The sequence below is a fragment of the Hibiscus syriacus genome, unplaced genomic scaffold (genome assembly GCF_006381635.1).
Source record: "Hibiscus syriacus cultivar Baekdansim isolate YM2019G1 unplaced genomic scaffold, ASM638163v2 tig00110637_pilon, whole genome shotgun sequence".
NCBI lineage: Eukaryota > Viridiplantae > Streptophyta > Magnoliopsida > Malvales > Malvaceae > Hibiscus > Hibiscus syriacus.
This window is the reverse complement of record NW_024062808.1, coordinates 1,379,491-1,385,742: the sequence shown is the minus strand read 5'-3', so window position 1 is coordinate 1,385,742 and position 6,252 is coordinate 1,379,491.

The following is a 6,252-nucleotide window of genomic DNA, read 5'->3' as shown; positions in this document are numbered from 1 at the left end:
CAAAAAGTTATATTGGGTTGGATTGGAATATGAACGATAAGTATATGTACGTAACGAGGGCATTATAGTAATAGTTGTTGTCAGCGGGTGGTCGTGTGGTAGTAGACAATAAACATAAAGTAAATGTTTAAATAAATTTAATTATAGATATTACAAATGTTATACATATATATGGTGATATAAAAGTATATGATAAGTGTTGTGCTAAATTCGTAGAGTAATATGGTATGAGAAAACATAATAAAGAAAGGTGAAATTATGATGAGTGTAGATCATGTTATAAATATTAATCAATTGATTTTTAAATTAAGCAGTTTTTAATTATGAAATAGTATTGAACTGCCTAATTGCTACATGAAACGATGTGAATTGGAATTTAAATATTTTATTATAATTTTACGTGATTAAATAGTTTAATAATAAATGTTAATTTTCAAGATTTTAAATGAAGCAAAATTGAATATTTTGGATTAGTGTAATGTTTAAAATATCATTAAAGTTCTTAGTTAAAGTATCAATACATGATTAAAATAGTATATGAATATCTCATATACTGATTGTTCATCATTATAATTTTGTTGAGTTGGATTTCAATGCCTAGATATAAATTGCCTATCCGCTATCTGTTATTTTCTATTTTTGACTTGTTTTAAAATTGTTCCATATCCTATTTCTGAAGCATCTATTTCAATTATATTTGAACTTGTAGGATGTGCTAAATATAAACAAGGTAGTTTTGTGATTTGTTTTTTAATTTGTGATATATCTTTAGTATGAATATCCGACCAAGGTTGTGAGTTCTTTTTGAGCCTATCATATAAGGGTTTACATGATTTGCTAAGTCTTGAACATAATTTAAATTTCCTAAAAATCATTGTAATTGGACTTTGCCAAGAATTTAATTTGAAAATTTGTTGACAAATTCCTAATTCGTAAAATTTAGAAGGGGTATTTTTTTAAACCAAGCAACATTACATTCCATTCATACTTTCCAAATAAAAAATGTAAAAAATGTCTCATATCTTCTTCTTTAATTTGGATATGATAGAATCCTGATTTTATGTCAAATTTTGAAAAAATATTGAAATTATAGAATTTTTATAACAAATTATTTTTTAGGAATTGAGTACCTAATCTATTTTAATGTCTAATTTAAGGATTTATAATTAAAACTAATCTTAGTATTCCTCTTTCTAGTTTTGATTTCTTATAAAATAAAAAGTTGAACAACTATAAAGAGAATTATTTTTTAATTAAAATTTTTTATATCTATTAAAAATTATATTTTGTAAATCATACATTTGTAAATTATTAGAAATAATCTCTATTTCTTTATCCTTTAAAGAATGTTTTAATTTTAATAAATATTCTCTAAGGTCTGGATCTTAAATTTTATCAATAACTTCTATCATAAATTCTTGTTCTTTAGTTAACATATTTATTGTAGATTCATCTTGTTTAGAAGATTATGATGTTGTGTGTAATTCATCGATTTGTAAACCTTTTGATTTTATTGACGTATTTTGTTCAGAATATGTAGATTCTAACAAAATTTCATTAATTTTTTTATTTAATATCTTCATCTAAATTTAAGTTATTCATTTTTCTTTTGATCCTACAATATTTTAGAATGTGTCATGCTTTTCCAAATCAGTATTTTATTATTTTATCGGATTTATTTTTTGACCTTTATTATTTTAGATTATGACCTTTAATCCTTCTTTTTGGGTAAAGCTAATCAATTCACTATATGTTAGTTTCTCATATAGGATTAGTCATTTATAATTTTTTCTAATTTAATTTCTAATTTTTTTCTCCTAAGAAAATAAGAAGTATGTTAAAAAATATGTTAATTTTTTACATTTTAAGTTTGGTAATAATTCTGAATTTCTACTTTTAATGTGGGATCAATCACCTATAAAATGTTTGAATAAAAAAAAAATTGAAGTTGCAACTGTATATTGAATTTCTCTTCCTGATAATCTAAAACATTTCTTCTTTGATCATCTTTTTTAATGACTTTAAATATGTTTTTAAGTTGTTCTTTGATTAGTGAATGATCCCATCATCCTTTTAACTAATCAGTGAATCCGACAATTAAAATATTGATTATATCTTGATCACTAATTAAAAGATTTTGGTTTTGTGTTTTATAAATATTTGAAACTATTCTCATTTGTTGTAATAAACTAATTATGTTATATTCAGACAAACCATCTATGTTCCATTCAAACATGGTATTAACATTGTATTTGCTTTGAAAAAATGATTTTTCTTCAATATTGAGCTATGATGCAATTATTTTCTGATAACACAATTTTTTTAGGTTATCTCTAATTTATTTTATTAATTTGGTAATTTTCAGACTAATCTAAACCAGATTGAAAAGTCTGGTTCAAAGAATTTATTGAATGTTGAGTTGGTCTAATATCCCAAATTTTGGTTAGTGACTAAAATGTACGTTTGGAAAGTTTGGTGGCTAAAATATAAAACTTTGTAAAAGTTTAGGGACCAAAAATATAATTTTGAAAAGTTATATATTTTAGCCAAAAATAAATAGTTTGGCCTAAAACAAGAATTTTGTGGTAATTATATTTTCTGTATGGGATTTGTGTTCAAAGTTATAAAGCGTTAAGTTCGATAAAAAATTGAATAATCGGATCGAACTAAAATTTTACGAAAATTTGAAGGACGATGTACAAGGGTTGGAAATGTTATTTCTATATTTTAGATTTGAGAAATTTAGCACAAATTGGTGTAATTTTTCAGATTTGGCTGAACAGTGGAATTTTAGTGACTAAAATTTAATTTTTGAAAATTTCATGGCCAAAGTAGATAGTCAAAGCCAAGTTGATTCATCTTTGACTAGGCAATATTTTAATTAAAGATAATGCAATGACATTTGTAATTTTCATGATTCATTAATGGCAAATTAGGGATTTCTCATAAATTGAATTTTATATCAATTTAATTAACTTAAATTGCCATGTGTATTAAGAAAAATACTAGAAAAATCAAGACCATCTTCTTCTTCCATCAACTGCTGTCGTGAACCCCTAAAAATAAGAAAAACTTTTCTTTTTCATTTTTGATCTATTTTAGTAAGATTTTGGATTAAGTTGTGATAGAAAAATATTCTCCAACAAATTCTCTATCATTTGGTGTAAGAAATTAATGTTAAACATGCTTGGATGATGAGATTTGATGACTAGAATTTATGAAGGGTTTATGGATTTTGAAGATTTGATGGAAGTTTATTGTATTTTTTGGTGTTGGAGATTAATTTTAAGGAAATATTGGATTTTGATGTAATTTGATGTTGTGATGGTTAGAATAGCATGGATTTAATGTAAGGAAGCTGAATTCATGCTTGAAATTGAACCAAAATTTTGCCCTATATTCAAAGTAAGGTTCGGCCAAGGGGAGAAAATTAGGGGGAAATATTGAAAAAAATCCTATGGTTTAGAATCGTTATTAGAAGTGTTCTATATGATTTGTAGATCAATTTGGAAGTTTGAAATAGTAAAAGGTATTGTTTACAAGTTTTAAGAATTGTGGGATATTATTGATTAAATGTGAGAATTGGGGCGTTCAATGTTAAATTTTAATATTGTTGTTGGAATTTCAAGTTGGGAAGTTGATTGGAACCAAATTATAAGTTTGGTGAATTTTATGGGTGGAATTCGAAAAGTATCAAAATTTAGGGACTTAATTGTGAGCTAGAAAACCAGTAGGTATTATTTTGAATAATAAATTACAATGTTGGAAATTTTATTTAGTATGTTGATTTTGGATTTAAATTATTTGAGTTTGAATCAAATTGCAAATTTATAAAGATTGGGGGTTAAATTCAAAAAGCCTAAGAAAGTTTGGGATGAAGTTGTAAGTTTTTGAATATTACAGTATTGATTTGAGAATTTTATTAAGGTGATGGAAATTATAGTAATTAATGTGAAATGATCATAATGATGAATGATCATTATGAATTTAGTGGAAAAGTTAAGGTAAATTTTAGAAAGAATTCGCAATTAGTGGCTAGATTGTGTAATTAAAAAAAGTTGAAGGGTTGGTGATGAAAATAAATAATTATGGAATTGAGTGAATATTTGAGAAGTTTGAAATTTTGTTGGAAGTACTACTTAAGGGTTGTTTGATAAAATAAAATAATTAAGCGCTGAATGATTCAATGGCCTGAATGATTCAAAGGTCTGTATGAGTTGACTCTGAATGTGACATGTTGTTTGATAATGGTTCTGAATGTACAATCTGAATTATGAATATTTTCATTTTTACCTTCATAATGATTTATTATATTATAAGATATGATTGTTTAATAAGACAACATGTGAAAAAATAGGTATTATGGTAAAATATCGGGTGTTTAATGATTCATAATGTACTTTAATGTTGAATCATTCAGCAGTGTTTTACGGTTTCATTCAGCATAGTCTTCATTCAGAGGTGAGAATCAAACACGTTGAATGCTGAACGTTTCAGCATTCAACGCTGAATGGTTTCATTCAACAGTAAACAAACAACCTTTAGTTTCATATTGATTAAGTATCGACTTTATTTTTATAGATTTCTTTTATATTATTAAGTTCGATTATGTTAGTTTAATACTAACATATAGTTTGAATACTTTATGTTATTATATGATTGTTAGACTACGATAAATTTAGCGACACGAACGACTCGAAAGGAAATGATAAAGCACATTATTAGGAATATGGCATAAAAGGTTCAGTAGTGAGGCAAAGGTGAGTGCAGTTTATTTATTTTATAATTTGATTGAGAACGACTTGCGATAAGTCAATCTCATACTATTTTTAAAGTACGATATATGATTTTTAATATTGGATTATTTCTATAATTATTTTATAAATATTTGTGAATGGTTTAGGGGTATGAACTGCCCAAATTTATATTTTATGAAGAAGAATTAGAAATGATTTTTTGTTGTTGAAAATGTTGTTATTAAATTGATCGTGAAACGATTTAAAAGTCCATTGTATTTTGCATTGAGAGTCTTAGGTACAATTGGCATGCCATGAGGTGGAGTGAATCTGATTCTGATTGGTACATTGGTATATTGTATATAGCATTGTTGGCGTAAATTATATTATTGCACTTGTAGTGCATATATTGATTTGATAAAAACACTGAAGTGCTTATTGCGCACACTCGTCTGACTCACGTACCTTGTATTCTCTTAAATATACTTTGGGCTATGAAAACGAAACATGAAAGTTCTGAAAAATGTACAAATGGGAAGAAATTTTATATAATTATTATGTCTGATACTGATTATTATGATTTTAATAGAATCATAAGATGATTTTTTTAGGTTTCTGATGAAGAAATAGCTTGAAATAATTGGTTTGAACGTTTGAGATTTTATTTGAATTATTTTCGAATGTTTTAATATACATATGGTATTTTATATATTTTTCTCACATTTATTTATTACTGCCTCACTAAGTTATACTTAGCGCGTGATGATTTTCATGTGTAGGTCCAAATAAATAGTACAATGTGCAGTAAGGAGCCTCCCGGACATTTTTTTAGGAATCACATCTATTACATATCAGTAAGACATCTTCGATGTTACTTTTGACTAGTAATGGCATGTATTGTAACACCCCCAACCCGTATCCGACCTGGCTACGGGTCCGAGGTGTCACATTGACTTTTCAAAACATGTACTTTTACAAAAATAACTAGAATTCAAGTTCACATTGAATTCAAAACAAATAATTTACATTATTCTAATCAAAAGGTTTACAAAACTGATCAGAGCGTATATAGTTCAAATCTTTTATTAGATGCCAACTACATTCCATATAACAAAATACATATTATTCAAGTACTTTTCTGATCTGATCTTTGGAAAGGATAAGCTGACCTGACTTGCCTATCCTTGCTCTTTTTCTTGCTTCTCGGAACCTATGTGTGAAACACTCACACACTAAGTCGATGACTTAGTGAGGCTTATAACACATATAATAAAAACTCTAGATACTTAACAATGCATGAACATTTCACATTTCATATAATAGTATAATACAAAAATCATATAACAGTTCATATAACACACTATATACACGCACCTATATCATCATTATCCTAATCACATCATTGTCATTATTATTATTATCATTAATCCATTTAGATCATAAAATCTTGTAGTTAACCTTTGTAACACTTAATACCATACCTTTCACAAGCAAATCACATAACACCACACAAGGT